Source organism: Orcinus orca, chromosome 16 (genome assembly GCF_937001465.1).
Source record: "Orcinus orca chromosome 16, mOrcOrc1.1, whole genome shotgun sequence".
NCBI classification, from domain to species: domain Eukaryota; kingdom Metazoa; phylum Chordata; class Mammalia; order Artiodactyla; family Delphinidae; genus Orcinus; species Orcinus orca.
This window is the reverse complement of record NC_064574.1, coordinates 49,215,491-49,230,988: the sequence shown is the minus strand read 5'-3', so window position 1 is coordinate 49,230,988 and position 15,498 is coordinate 49,215,491. Positions and strand designations below refer to the sequence as shown.

The following is a 15,498-nucleotide window of genomic DNA, read 5'->3' as shown; positions in this document are numbered from 1 at the left end:
CTCCCTGTCCAGTCCTTCCTCCCCACAGTCTACAGCAGAAGAAAGCTAGAGTTGACAGAATCTCTTTGCCTTTTATCTCTGCTGCCTTTATGCCTGAATTCCGAGGAAGCTGATCTTTCCTGTGTTTACTGCTTTGTGCAGCCACTAAAGAAAGATGAGCAATTGTCTCTCTCTACAAACATTTCCAAAATGTGCTTGGCGGGAGATCTCATTTGCATGACAAAGATGCCCCATTAATGAGCCAGTGGCCTGGTGGGACAGGCGGGCTTTGGGGCACATCCAAAGGGACTCTATGAAACTAGAGAATTGCTTATTACGTACGATGCCCCCTCCAGACAACCACACTCAGACTGTGGGACAGCTTCCCTGGAGTCTGCGTTCTTTGTGCTTTGGAGGATCTGGAAGATAGCAGGGATCAGTGAGAACTGTGCAGACTCCCAGCTCTGCTCACGGGTCTTGGAGGCCATGCCTTCGAGGTGGTAGTGGGCTACCTCTTATTCAGAAGACTCACCTCTACTATATATGTATAGTAGACTCACCTCTACTATAATTGTTTTCTTCCTGATATTCTGCCTTATAGATCAGTCATGTGACCTTTTGAGGCCACAGGGTTTTCACTGTTGAATAGTTCTTCAGAATAACTCACGCATCCTGAGTGTGTGCTGAGTGCCAGGCATCATTCCAGCGTTCTCGTGGGTTATTTCGTATAACACCGATGGCTGCCCTTGAGCTATGGGTGATTATCGTATCCATTTTACAGATGAGGACGCTGACCCTAACCACATCTGAAGTCCACCAAGGTGGACAGAAATGCTCTCCTTGCTGGGCTCCCTGAGCTGTGTGGGAAACGGAATTCCTGTCTTTTCAGGATGCCACTGCTGTCTCCCACTGTCCCTTCCCCTCTCCTCTCTCCTAACAGATCCTGGATTTGCTCAAAGTGACAATGCTAGGGGACCGGGGATTGGCTCCATTTGTATACACACAGGAATTGTGGGAAGACAGGTGCGAGGGTTTTCTCTCTGCAGTTCTCCAATCACTTTTCCCCTTTTCCTGAGGGTGTATCTTCATCTTTTCCACGCATAAGAGCATCTTTCTCCTTCTCTCTGGTCTCCCCAGAACCATAATCGATGCTCTTTCTTTATTTCGATTAAAAAAATCCCCATCCCAGTAGCATTTTTTTTGTTTGAGTCTCCCTCAGATAGGTCCATGAAAGAGGGCAAAGAGCCCAGATTCTATTTGGGGAAATCTTGATCTACGTGTTAATTACACACCTCAATTTTCACAGTGTGTTACTTTGGTTGCAGACCCAGCCTAAGCCAGATCCAAGTGGGTTGTACAACCAAACCCTGGGAAGGACAGTGACCAGTGATGGGGTTCAGGATACTCTACCCCCAAATACGGCACCTTGGCGTGTTGAAAATTTTAAGCTAAAGGAGTCTGAGAAAACAGCAGAACTACCTTCTCCCCTGAAAAAGGTCATAAAATCCTCATGTGATGGATGCCCTCCTTATACCCATAGGAAAGAGAATCTTTGTCTCCCAAGACAAAGAGACACCAAGAAGAATCTAAGCAAACAGGACATGCTAAGTCTCCCCTGTTTACTAGCCTTCCTCCTACCCCTTAGCCTGTCATGTTCCTCCATGACCGTTTGCTCTTCCTCAAACCCAGCATAAAAATACCCAGTTCTGTTTCTTTGGGTCTTCCTTTCCTTATGAAGGCGCCCATGTCAGGTAAAACTTAACGAAATGTGTATCCTTTTCTCCTGTTCATCTGTCTCTGGCAGTCTACTTTTCAGACCCAGTCAGGCACCCTACAAGGGTCCAGGAAAACCTTTGCTTCCCTCCACAGGGTGAACCCACTGCTCGGGAGCCCTGAATGGTGCTCGGTCTGTGCTTGACTTTCATGTCTGTTTCTCTGTGATAGTTTCATTTCTCTCCCATGAGAAGGAAAGCATGGCTGATGGCATCTCCCAAGCTTTGTATTTAACAACTTCACAGAGGGACTTACAATCCCCCCCTTTTCTCCGTCTGGGAGGATTCGTTGGGCCAAGCAAAGACCCAGAGTAATAACATGATGGCCCAGAGTTGCCACGGGGATCACGGGGCTCTGAAGAGAAGGGTTGGGCAGATGGAGCCCTAGATGTCCAAGACAGTTCATCGTCCTCATTAACGTCCCAGTACAGCCTCTAAGGTAAGCACATTACTGGACTTAACTGAGAATTAAATTATTTCTGACTTTTGAGCAGTTGCCTATTGCCTTCTGTTTTGATGTTAGTTTCTGCCAAGAAGATCCCAAGCCCTCCTGCTACCCTACTCCCTGCATGTGTTCCTTTCCCATGTCCCCCCGCCAAGTACCTCGCTGGATTGTACGAGTTCAGGCTGTCCTACCTTGCCTTCTCTAAAGACACATTATTAGCTCCCACCTTTTACTTCTTTCTCACTTCCTGCTTGTACCTCCTAATTAGCACCTTTTCTATAATTTATTAAGCCAGAACATAATGCTGATAGCATGCTGCCTCGCTACCTGGCTGTTTTATTCTACATTCTTTGGATCCCAACTAGATTGTGGGTCCCTATGGGCAGGGACCTTGTCTTGTACTTCCTTCTGCTGTACTTCATGTCATGATGTCAAACGTACCAGTTAGGTTTGCATAGCAAACCACCTTAAAACTTCAGCTCCACCTTAGGAGCTTAAAATAACAGCCGTTGACTTAGCTTGTGCTTCTGTGAATTGACGACGTGAGCTAGGCTTGGCGGCACTGTGGTGCTGGCCTCGTCTGGGCTTACTCACACATCTGTGCTCAGTGTCGCGTCATGTCTGCGGCGCTGCTTCTGGAGTTGGCTGGTTGTTGGCTGAGATGGAGGGATTGATTGGCTGCACGGTTCTCAGCAGCCAGCACACGAGCCCAGCTCCTTCACATAGTGACAGCAGATTTCCAGGAACAGCGAGAGAGGAAAGGCTCGGTGTGCAAACACTTCTCTTGTCACCTTTGCTTTTGTCCCATTGACCAGAGCAAGTCACACGGCCAAGGTCAGAGCCAGGGTCAAAGGAGAGCAACAGGCGGCTAAAAGTGCGGAGCCCAGAGACAGACATGAGACGCTAAGGCCGCTGCTGCCGCCACCAGGAGGCCTGTGTGCGAACACAGGTCACTAGCCACATGCCCTTCCGGGGAGCCTGTGCAGCCCGCCACTGCCAGGGTCCCGGGATCCAGGGACAACTCGCCCGGGAGATCGCACGGCGCGCCTCAGGCTGCAACGTCACACAGGCCTCTGCCGCTGCAGGCCCGCCCCACACTCCGTGACCCTCCCTACCCCCCCGGCCTGGGTGAGCCAGAGCCTCCGAATCAGCGGCTCCTTTAACCCCGTCCTGTCTGAGCAAAGAACAGACGCCCTCCGGCGACCTACACGCACAGGCGGGGCCAAATCCAAAGCTGAGTCCCTGGGAGCTGTGAGAACAAAGAAGAGAAAGGGAAATCTCTCCCAGCAGCCTCAGGAGCAGCGGATTAAAGCTCCACAATCAACTTGATATACCCTGCATCTGTGGAATACCTGAATAGTCAACGAATCATCCCAAATTAAGGAGCCCTGTGGATGAAAGGCTCTTGGTGCTGCAGCCAGGAGTCAGTGCTGTGCCTCTGAGGTGGGAGAGCCAACTTCAGGACACTGGTCCACAAGAGGCCTCCCAGCTGCACATAATATCAAACAGCAAAAATCTCTGAGAGATCTCCATCTCAACGCCAGCACCCAGCTTCACTCAACGACCAGCAAGCTACAGTGCTGGACATCCTATGCCAAACAACTAGCAAGACAGGAACACAACCCCACCCATTAGCAGAGAGGCTGCCCAAAATCATAATAAGTCTACAGACACCCCAAAACACACCACCAGACGTGGACCTGCCCACCAGAAAGACAAGATCCAGCCTCATCCACCAGAACACAGGCACTAGTACCCTCCACCAGGAAGCCGACACAACCCACTGAACCAACCTTAGCCACTGGGGACAGACACAAAAAACAACAGGAACTACGAACCTTCAGCCTGCAAAAAAGGAGACCACAAACACAGTAAGATAAGCAAAATGAAAAGACAGAAAAACACACAGCAGATGAAGGAGCAAGATAAAAACCCACCAGACCTAACAAATGAAGAGGAAATAGGCAGTCTACCGGAAAAAGAATTCAGAATAATGATAGTAAGGTTGATCCGAAATCTTGGAGATAGAATGGACAATAGAATGGACAAAATGCAAGAATCAGTTAACAAGGACCTAGAAGAACTAAAGATGAAACAGGCAACGATGAACAACACAATAAATGAAATTAAAAGTACTCTAGATGGGATCAATAGCAGAATAACTGAGGCAGAAGAACGGATAAGTGACCTGGAAGATAAAATAGTGGAAATAACTACTGCAGAGCAGAATAAAGAAAAAAGAATGAAAAGAACTGAGGACAGTCTCAGAGACCTCTGGGACAACATTAAACGCACCAACATTCGAATTATAGGGGTTCCAGAAGAAGAAGAGAAAAAGAAAGGGACTGAGAAAATATTTGAAGAGATTATAGTTGAAAACTTCCCTAATATGGGAAAGGAAATAGTTAATCAAGTCCAGGAAGCACAGAGAGTCCCATACAGGATAAATCCAAGGAGAAATACGCCAAGACACATATTAATCAAACTGTCAAAAATTAAATACAAAGAAAACATATTAAAAGCAGCAAGGGAAAAACAACAAATAACACACAAGGGAATCCCCATAAGGTTAACAGCTGATCTTTCAGCAGAAACTCTGCAAGCCAGAAGGGAGTGGCAGGACATATTGAAAGTGTTGAAGGAGAAAAACCTGCAACCAAGATTACTCTACCCAGCAAGGATCTCATTCAGATTTGATGGAGAAATTAAAACCTTTACAGACAAGCAAAAGCTGAGAGAGTTCAGCACCACCAAACCAGCTCTACAACAACTGCTAAAGGAACTTCTCTAGGCAAGAAACACAAAAGAAGGAAAAGACCTACAATAACAAACCCCAAACAATTAAGAAAATGGGAATGGGAACACACATATCGATAATTACCTTAAATGTAAATGGACTAAATGCTCCCACCAAAAGACACAGATTGGCTGAATGGATACAAAAACAAGACCCATATATTTGCTGTCTACAAGAGACCCACTTCAGACCTAGAGACACATACAGACTGAAAGTAAGGGGATGGAAAAAGGTATTTCATGCAAATGGAAACCAAAAGAAAGCTGGAGTAGCAATTCTCATATAAGTTATATATATATATATGTAGTTTGCTTGAGTGCAGTGTTTTTTGTTTTCTGTACTGAATTCATTAGCATGGGTCGGTATAAAATTTAGCATAGGTCAATATGTAATTTGTAAACTAATAAGGTCTTAAAAGTGAGGAATTAAGTCTTTTAAATTTAATTATTTATTGTAAAGAGCAGAATAGCATACATAAACAGGTGCCTAAGGAAAACTTGTATTCTAATATGGAACTCTCATGAACACCTTTTTTTTTTTCTTCTAACGGTATGATAGTAGGCCATTTGATTATTTTTATGGCTTTAACTTTACAACAATGAAATATTCGTAAATTTTAAAAAGTATTTTTCTTTATTTGATGCGGGTGGGATACTGGAGAAATGAAAGGTCAAATATCTATTGAGGAATCCATACTTGTCTATATATTGTGTACTTTTATTTCAAGAACTGATTTAAAATTCCTAAAAGGATGCTATAATAAGTTATTATGCCATTTTACAGACTGAATTAAGTGAATTTCAGGGAGGTATGAAACTTGCCTAAGGCTATCCAGCTACCAAGCGGTAGAAGTGAGAATTAAATCCAGGTATACCTATAAAAAAAAATAAAAAAAAAAATAAAAAAAAAAAAAGAAGGCGAGGGCAGCACCAGGGTATGGGGTTGTTAGTTTTATAGGGGTGAGTAATTTCATACGCTGATGAGTGGGAGGAGTATTCCAGCTATTTTGGGGAAGGGGTGGGGATTTCTAGGAATTGAGCCACCGCCCACTTTTTGACCTTTATGGTCATCCTTGGAACTGTCGTGGCACCTGTGGGTGTGTCGCTTAGCTTGCTGATGTGTTACAATGAGTGTATACTGAGGCTCAAGGTCTAGTGGAAGTAGACTCGTCCGCCATCTTGGACCTATTTTGTTCTAATCAGTTTATGTTGTGTCCTCGGGCTATGTAATTCTTTTAAAGGTTGTGCCCTGCCCCCTTTCCTCCTGTTTCATATTGAATATATAATATTTACCAGAGTATGTTTTAATAATTAATACATGATATATTGTATAATTAATTTATATATCATATATATAATGATATCTATAGGTATTTGTTCTAATAAGTCATTAAAAATAAATGAATATTCTTTTTCTTTCATAAAAAAAATATAAAAAAAAAAAAAAAAAGGAGAGCAACAACATGGATACAGGAAGGAGAAGTTTTGCTGATTCCATAAGGTATATTCAAAGTCTCAGTAGACATATACATATCTGCCCAGTTAAATTGTATATTTTCTTTTAAAAATCTAGCTCTTAAAAAATTAGTAGAGATGATTTACTTGAAATCATATTACCTCTGTAGTCATGTTCTATTTTTTTTATTGGCCTTTTTTAAAAAAATTAATTTATTTATTTATGGCTGTGTTGGGTCTTTGTTGCTGTGCACAGGCTTTCTCTAGTTGCGGTGAGCGGGGGCTACTCTTCATTGCAGTGTGCCGGCTTCTCACTGCGGTGGCTTCTCTTGTTGCGGAGCACAGGCTCTAGGAGTGTGGGCTTCAGTAGCTGCGGCACACAGGCTCAGTAGTTGTGGCTCACGGGCTCTAGAGTGCAGGCTCAGTAGTTGTGGCGCACGGGCTTAGTTGCTCCGTGGCATGTGGGATCTTCCCGGACCAGGGCTCGAACCCGCGTCCCCTGCATTGGCAGGAGGATTCTTAACCACTGCGCCACCAGGGAAGCCCAAATTGACCTTTTTTATACTACATTTTCTCACCTTCTCTCTCTCTCTCATTTCTCCTTTGATCCTTTCATTGACTGGATGGAATATATTTATCACTCTGAAGTTGGATCCTGCACTTTAGGGCTGTGTGTGTGTGTGTGTGTGTGTGTGTGTGTGTGTGTACGTGAATATATGCATGTGTACGGTAAATAGGGAAATATTTCTCCTTTGCCCAGTTTTAATGTCCTATAATCCAATGTCACATTCTTCAAACATGAGTCAAGTTAGAATGGGAACAAACTGGTACATACATGAATTCCACATGTGCTAATTTTCTCAATGTTCTGTGCTAGGAAAAGCAACAATACCAAAGCTGGTTGGACAGGGCATTCATTCCTTAGGTATAAGTTCTGTGCCTCCTTTGAAGCAGACTCTGGAAAACAGCTTTGAGGCAGTGATGCTGTAATGGTGGCAAACAACCATGGTCCATTGAACTTCCGATTCAGCAGCCAGGGATGGTGACCTTTACCTTCATGGGTGAAGTTGACTCCTACCAGAGAAGGTCCAAGCATGTCAACTAACATTTCAGGTCAACAAAGTACTTCAACTATTTTGACCAATGGTTACTCAATATACATTTTGCTCACTCCACTGAATGGCCCCCTGTAGAGAAATGTGTGGCACATCAAGGAAATTATTCAGACCTTTTATTTGGAGGAGTTTATCAAATTTTAGAACTTTTGAAGCAGAAGACCAAAATAGCATAATAGTTTAAGAGACTGCCTTGAGGTCTAATCCCCATAATAAGCCCTCATTGTGTATCACTCGTTGTAGTTCTGTTTCCCTAGTCAAACCATTACTAACATTCATTTTTCCCCTTTGCCATTTCAAACAGCATTGGGAAGAAGTGGCACAGAGCCTTAGTTGGGGTTTTCCCCAGAAGCAGATACTGAGACAAGGGCTTGGGAGTAGAGAGTTTATTTGGGAGACAGTCCCACAAAGCTCTGTGAGGAGGTGAGGAGAGTGAAGCAAGGAAGAAAGAAGGCAAGAGAGAGAGTGTTACTGAGTGTTGCCCCTGGGGCACCTGGTGAGCAGTCAACCTCAGAGTCAACACCGCGGTGGGGAGGAAGGCTGGGCATCCATCCACCTGTCCCCACTGTCCGCTGGGTGAGGACTGTCCCCAAAGTCATTCACTCTGTTGCCTCAGTCTCCCCATCTGATAAATGAAGTCATTGGGATATTTTTCTAGGCCAGGAAAAGGTGGACTAGACAAAATCCAATGAGAGGAGATGGCATATCAGAAGGTGGTGAGCTCTGTTTACCGTTTAAAATTGTGTTTTTAGTACAGGTGCCCTAATAAAATTCTATTTCTGCCTACAATTGTAAAAGTGAACCATTAAAATCTTTCCGTCTAGTCAGTTAGATCCTGCTGCCTACCAACCAGTGGGTCTACAGCAACATTTATCCTCTTGCTTGTGGTCTGTGGGTCAGCTGTGTCTCAGCCGGATGTGGCTCAAGGTGGCAGTTGGGTTGATGTCTACTCCCTACGTTTCTCCTTGACCAGTAGCCGCTGAGGTTATGCCCTTTCCATGGAGGTTCACAGCAGTGTGGGAGGCATGTTCAGGGCTTCTGTGCAAATGGTGTTCATTAATATTTCATGGACCAAAGCAAATCAGGCTCAAAACAAGGGGTGAAAAGTGCCCTCCGTCCACCATGAAGCCATGGCAATGGCAGGGACATTTAATTTTATAACCGGGAGGGAGTGAAGAATTGAAAGCAATAATCCTACCCACCGTACCATTCTCATGTTCAGAATCACTTCTCATCAGCCTCTTAATCACACCTGCTCTTTTGGCCTCTTCTGAACCCCACGCAGTGCCTGGCTGGGTCTCTCTACTGAGATTTCCTCTCACTGTCATGGCATTTCCTATAGGGAAAACGTCTGTAGTAGACTGTTCTGGTGCCCGCCATGCAACCATTCCCCAGCTGCTGTGAGTGTTGGCTGCTAACGGCCCAGAGCTGCTCCCTTCTCCGGAGAACTGCCCTCTGTTGATGGGATGCCCCACCCTGGGAGGGGAAACCCAGAGACATGATGGACTTATGCAGAGTGCAAAATCCAGCCCTATGCCTCAAGGTGAGGACAGCTTGGCAGTATAATTTAGGTTCCAGAATGTTCCTGTGGATCAGGCCTAGGCTAAATGTTCTTTGAGACTACATCCTATCTTATTTCTTTTCCTATCCTGCTTCTCTTACTTCTTTGCAGTTTTCTCCTAAGAGAAGGTCCTCAAAAAATTAAATGCCCCCAAGTCTTTTTCTCAGGCTCTGCTTCTAGGGGATCTGACCTAAGACAATGCCTGTTTTTTGGCATCTCTTTTAGTATCTCCGCAGCACCCTGCCATTTCACCAACTGTAACTATGCATGGGATGAATAAAAGCTTAGACATTTTCCTTGCTTGGGATGGATGTGTGAAGCCTCCTCAAAGCCTGCACCCAATATTTCTAGTCATCTGTACCAATATCTACTTCAGATCTCTTCATCTTGGCCACACGGTCACTACGGTTCCTTATCCAACGTCTTATATGATCTGTGTATGTCCAGGGTGTCTCCCTCATCCATCGCGTCCAGAAGGAATTGTGTTTAGTCGGGTAAGTTTTTTTTTAATATTTTATTTATTTATTTATTTATTTATGCCTATGTCGGGTCTTAGTTGCAGCACGCAGGATCTTCATTGCAGCATGAGGGATCTTTTGTTGTGGTGCGCAGGCTCAGTAATTGTGGTGCGCGGGCTTAGTTGCCCCACGGCATGTGGGATCTTAGTTCTCCCTGACCAGGGATTGAACCCACGTCCCCTGCATTGGAAGGTGGATTCTTTGTCACTGGACCACCAGGGAAGTCCCTAGTCTGGTGAGTTTTGACTTGGTGAGCCCCTAAGGTTCCTAGTGACCACTCTCCCTTTTCTTTTCACACAGAGACGTTAACCTGGAGGTCCAGGACAGGGGAGGCTGTTGTTCAGGGACTTTAGAAATGACAGATCTGTGTTCAAATCACAGTTCTGTCATTTACAAGCTGTAGTTTTGGCCAAGTTACCTAACATCTTAAAGCCTCAGTTCAGCTTCTATAAATTGAGTACAATGGTACTTGAAGAACAATATTCTCCTTTGCACTCAGAAAATATGTGTGGTTACAAATGCAATTTTCTACAGTGCTATGAGCTGCTTTTGAGCAGAGTTCTGAATCTCAAGTGTGTTTCATGTAGAGAAAATGGGGCAATATACAGGTATCAGGCAGCCCTGAGCCTGGAACATCACAGTGACGGCTTTCACTCAGGTGCTTGCTGTGTGTCAGCTACTAGGCTCAGCCCTTCACATGTGTTGTCTTGGAATCCTGTCAGCAACCTGGCATTGTTCTACCTCCTGCCTCTTTGTGGCTATGGGCAGCTGATCAGCCAGTGACCTTGAAAATGTTTGCAGCTGTTGACTTCCATCTCAGGAAATCAAGATTTGGGAGAAGGTGGAGGAATTGGACTGGGAAATGTAGACGTGTGTTGCCTGGAAGGACTGGATGTAATGAAGAAGCTCACCCACTGCACTCAGTGAGAACGTCTGAGCTAAGAGGTTTTTACCCCAACCGTGCATCCTATGGTCCATTTTTGTTTGCTTTCTGTAGAAGTCAGTCTTCATCATCTCTTCAAGACTCATTGGTTCCATTGGTTCTTGTAAAAGTACACAGCGCTCTTATTTCATTTTCCTTCCATGTACCCAAATCCTTTCCCCAGCCTTGCTTTCACGTTCAGATTTCTGCCTTTCCGCAAATAAATTGCTTGGACTTTGGGGGGATATAACCCTGATTTGGAGGGAGAAAGACCAAAAAGATAAAAATACCTTCCTCTCCTTTACACCCAGGAAACTGTGATTACAACTGCGATTTTCTACAAGGCTGAGAGCTGCCAGTTGCCTGGTGCCTCTTAGCAGTGTCCTGGATCTGAGATGGTAGCTCCACCGTTTTTTTTCCATATCCATGACTCCTATTGGCACCGAATACAGATGTGTACATCTCCAGCCACTAAATTCCGCTCTGCAATCCCCCAGGCTGTTCATTTATTATTAATTACAACCATTATTTATATGGAACTGGAGAGTTTTACATCAAGGCTGAGGCCCAGCTAGAACATAAAGTTGTGTGGGGACCAGCTCAGAGGCAAAGGGACACGAGGGATCAGTAACCCTTATCCCCTGTCACTCTCCTCCCTCCCCCACCAAGGACAGAGGTGGAAAGAGGAGGTGTGAACAGGTACAGACAGGAAGCTGAGGGAGGAGTACACCTTGCACGAGCTTTTATGCTCTGACAAGTTCCTTTTTGAAGCATAGGGAGCAGCTGAGGAGGCAGAGATGGTAATATATTCTGAAATTTTATGGTTAGAAGGATAGGTCATTGTATACATTAATTAATTTATTTATTCAACAGTCAATCACTGAGTGTTGATTATGTGCTAGGTGTAGGTAAAACAGAGATGCACAAAACAGACATGGTCCCTACCCTCCTGGAACTTGCATGCTGGTCGCGTTAATACACACAACTGAGACTAGGGCAGTAGTCTGGGTGTTGGGGTGGGGGAGGGCGGTGGGGTGGAGTGGTCAGGGTGGCAGGAGTGGGATAAGAGGATGGACAGTTACTTAAGAGCAAACGCAGCATGAACATCCTTTTCATGGAGAGCTGTCGCATGTCAGCATGGCAGTTTTCTAGGTGTAGATTTCTGTTCTAACTCTTTCTTGGAAGATGAACTCAGAGGCTATTACTCCAACAGCAATAGTGTAGGGTGTCACTTGTTATTTAACACAGACTAATCTGGTTTTCTACATGCCAGCTACTGTTCTGAGTGTTTTATACATACTGATTCATTTAATTGACATAACATCTCCTCAAGGTAGATTCTGTTTTTGTTCTCATCTTATAGACAAGGAAACGGAGGCACAAAAGTTTAGCTGTCTTGCTGAGTTATGCAGATGTAAACCTGGCATCCAAATTCAGGCAGTCTGGATCCAGAGTGATCCTTTCAACCACCTGTGCTTGGATTTGAAGATGCTGCAGCTCCACCCCTTGCCTCTTATCACAGTAAATTATCATTCATTCCCCCAAAAAGAATGTATCAAATGCTAACTACATGCTTAGTGCTAAGAATACAGAGAGACAGAAAGCAAGTTGGGAGTAACTGCCTAGTGGGTATGGGGCTTTCTTTGGGGGTGATGAAAATGCTTTGGAACTAGCTGATTACACAGCATTGTGAATGTACCACATGCGACTGAAATGCTCGCTTTAACACGGTTAGTTTGATGTTAGGTGAATTTCACCTCAAAAAGGAAAAAAGAAGATAGGGGTGAATATGAAAGACCTGAAGGGGCGAGAGAGGTGTGCCCACTTCATTCTAATGCAGTGGGGGATGGATGCTAGAGGAATCTTGCACAGTAGCTTATGTATTGCTATGGGGACCAAGAGGAGGCAGTGATTTATTCAGCCTCAGTGGTCAGGGAAGCTTTCGCTGAGGGTTTCTCTTTGAGCTAAGCCACAGCAAAGATCATAAACCCAGGCGGCCCTGTGGGACAGGATGGTAATGAAAATGTGTTGTCAGCAGAAAGGCAACAGAATGGGGTACAGAGTTTGTCAAGTGTCCATGTCCCATCCTCTCCCCAATAACCAACAGGCTCCACCCTTTCTTTCCACCAGGGTCTGTGTGCATGCCGACAAGTCATTCACCTGAGAATCACCAAATCACGGTAAATGCCTGTTTTTCACACGATGTGTTGGGAGTGGAATGAAGGTAAGGAACTTTGAGATAGATTGGAACTGAGCTGGACAGTTCTGCAAACTCCCTTCTATCTTCCTAGATTTTATAGTCTGTTGTCACTGACTCTACACCCCTCAAAACCAGGGTTTCAGCTTTGTCGGGGGGCTGCACCTGGCGTTTGGGGAATTGGAGCCAGACTCTGTAGCTTCTCTTGCAAGAGCATCTTCAGAAGGCACATGTTGCCCCTCAGATCTGGGTCTGAAGCCCAAACAAGGATTACAGGGCCTCTTCCAGGACCTCAGCCGTGCCCTACAAGGTGAAACGTGCTAAGAGTAAGTGTAGATATTGTTAACCCAGTCACGATGGATTTCAAGTTTGTCTTCCTCACCGTGAAACTGTGGGCATCGTACGGCCTCCTCAGAGTATGAGTCCAGACAAAGTCAAGTGCAAGTGGTTCACTTGTGGGATGATCCCAGGAAGCACCAGTAGGGAAGTAAGGAAGTGCTATAGGGAAGGGGAGGAAGCAAAAAGGATGGAGTGTTCAACGAGGTGGGCAAGGAGAGCTTAGCCCCACTGGGGAATGCCAAGAAGCAGTGTGGAACATGAGTGTTACCAACCTAGGGCAGAGGATGCTGCAGCACCGCCCTGCAAACCTCTGGTCATCGGTTGCTGAAGGCTGCTTCCAGGGGTGTTAGCTCTCCGGCACCTCTGGCTTTTCCTCAATGATTATAGAAAAGGTTCCTGCAGCCAGAAACAAAACATACAAACAAGAAACTGCTCAGGCAGAGAGTCTTGCGTGTAGAGGTGAGGACCCCGAGGATAAGGGCAGGGCTCTGGCAGCTCTGCTACAATGTGCGGGCTGAACTGAAGTTCCCATCTTCTGTCTCTGTTCACCATCTTTTTTTTTCACCCCAACCAACAACCATAATAATAATCCGTCACAGGCAGAGAAGGTTTCTTCCAATGTGCCAGGCGCTGTACTCAGCTCTATCCATTGATCGGTTATTTAGTTATTCAACTATTCAGCCAAATTCATCAAATGCTCCCCACAGCCAGGAGCTGTGATAGAGTCTGTGAATAACGTCGTGTGCAAAACAAGCACTGCCTCTACCCTTACGGGAGGGTGGACTAGTGTGGGAACAGGCATGAGCTGAACAGTGATATAAATACATGTCTGCGCTCGGGTGAGGGTTCTGATGGATGAACTGCACTTCCTGGAGATCCGATGAATTAGCCTGGGGGTTTAGAGGAAGGTGCACAGGAAAAGGACAGGTAAGCTGAGGCTTGGAGGATGAGCAGGAGAAAACGAGGAGAGAAGTAGGATCAGAATACTTCAAGTAGAGACAATAGCACATGCACAGCCCCTGAGGGAAGATAGAACATGGAAAATTGGAGAAACTGAGAGTAGACCAGGTGTGGCTGGAAAATAATGAACAAGGTGGGTGTGTGGTGAGTGGTAGAGAGGAAGCTTGGAGACTGTGAAGGACACATGAAGGGTAAATGCAGTGGAAGCGACTGCCAAGTTCAAGCTACAGCCAAGGGGTAGAGAGGGGAGGAGTCTGACTGCATTTGAGCAGATTGCTCTAGTTCCAGAGTTCTGAATGGTTGGAGTAGATCAGCCACAATTTGGAAGACCAATGAAGAGACGACCCCGGCAACTTACCAGCAAGGTACAAGTAGCCTGTGAGGTGTGGCAGGAGAAGAAATGGGGAGGTATGAGTGGAATGGGGAGATCTCAGAAAAGGAAAATGCGCAGGACTTGATGAGTTGGTGGATGTGAGGAGAGGGGAGGGGGAATGTCCAGAAAGACTCCGAGGTGCTGGCTTGTGCCATTTACATAGATGGGAGTGGTTAACTCTTTAGTGCTCACTCAGCTTCTGGAGATGGGGACTAACATTATCACTCATTTAGTGAATGAGGAAATAGAGGCTCAGAGAGGTTAAGAAGTGAGCGTAAGGCTACAGAGCTAATAAGTTGCCAACTAAGGACGTAACTGAAGAGCCGGTAGATATTAAAATCCATGTGCTCTATCACCGTCTGCGTGGCACCTGCTCTGTCCTGTCCAGTTCCACTGCCTTGCATATGGTACCTTTGGGTATCCCTTATGCGATCTCTGTAATTAAATCACCCAGACACCATGTAGGTGTTATCCTTTTGGAAACCAGCTCTGTGCTTGGTGCTATCCGATAAACCAATCAATAGAACTAATTTGTGCTAATAGGGCAAAAAGTATCCACTTGATTGCAGGCTTTCTGAACAGCACCTTTGTGCAAAGTTATACAAAGAGTATTCAGGGCTTTGACCTCCTGGCCCGGTAGCTTGTGACCCCACTAAAAATCCCACGGGGAGGTTTCTCTGCCCACCCTTGGGCAGCAGCGCTGGCTCTGCTAGAAAGAAAGGCTCAAGGTCGGTTCAGAGCTCCCACACAGACAGCCTTGATCCTAAGATCAGGTTCCAGAAGAAACAACTTGTAGATGTCTGTCACGTTTTTTTCTTTTTAAACCTTAGCAGCTCTCCTACTTAAAAGCATACTCTAGAAATGCACGTTGACTGGCCTGGGATTTTCTAGAAGCTGTCGGCTGGTTTGAAGACATAAATCGGGAATATTGAATGGACTCTGAACACCAAGGGAAAGCTTAAAACAACATTTTCTTTTCAAATATGGCCCTTTTTTTTTTGCGGTACGCGGGTCTCTCACTGTTGTGGCCTCTCCTGTTGCGGAGCACAGGCTCCGGACGCACAGG

General features: G+C 45.4%; 1 long non-coding RNA gene across 1 annotated transcript in view; it reads left to right on the top strand.

Moving 5' to 3' along the window:
* Nucleotides 1–15,498, top strand: part of LOC117201540 (uncharacterized) — a 141,803-nt gene that overhangs the window by 55,673 nt on the left and 70,632 nt on the right. The gene's annotated exons all lie outside the window — the stretch shown is intronic.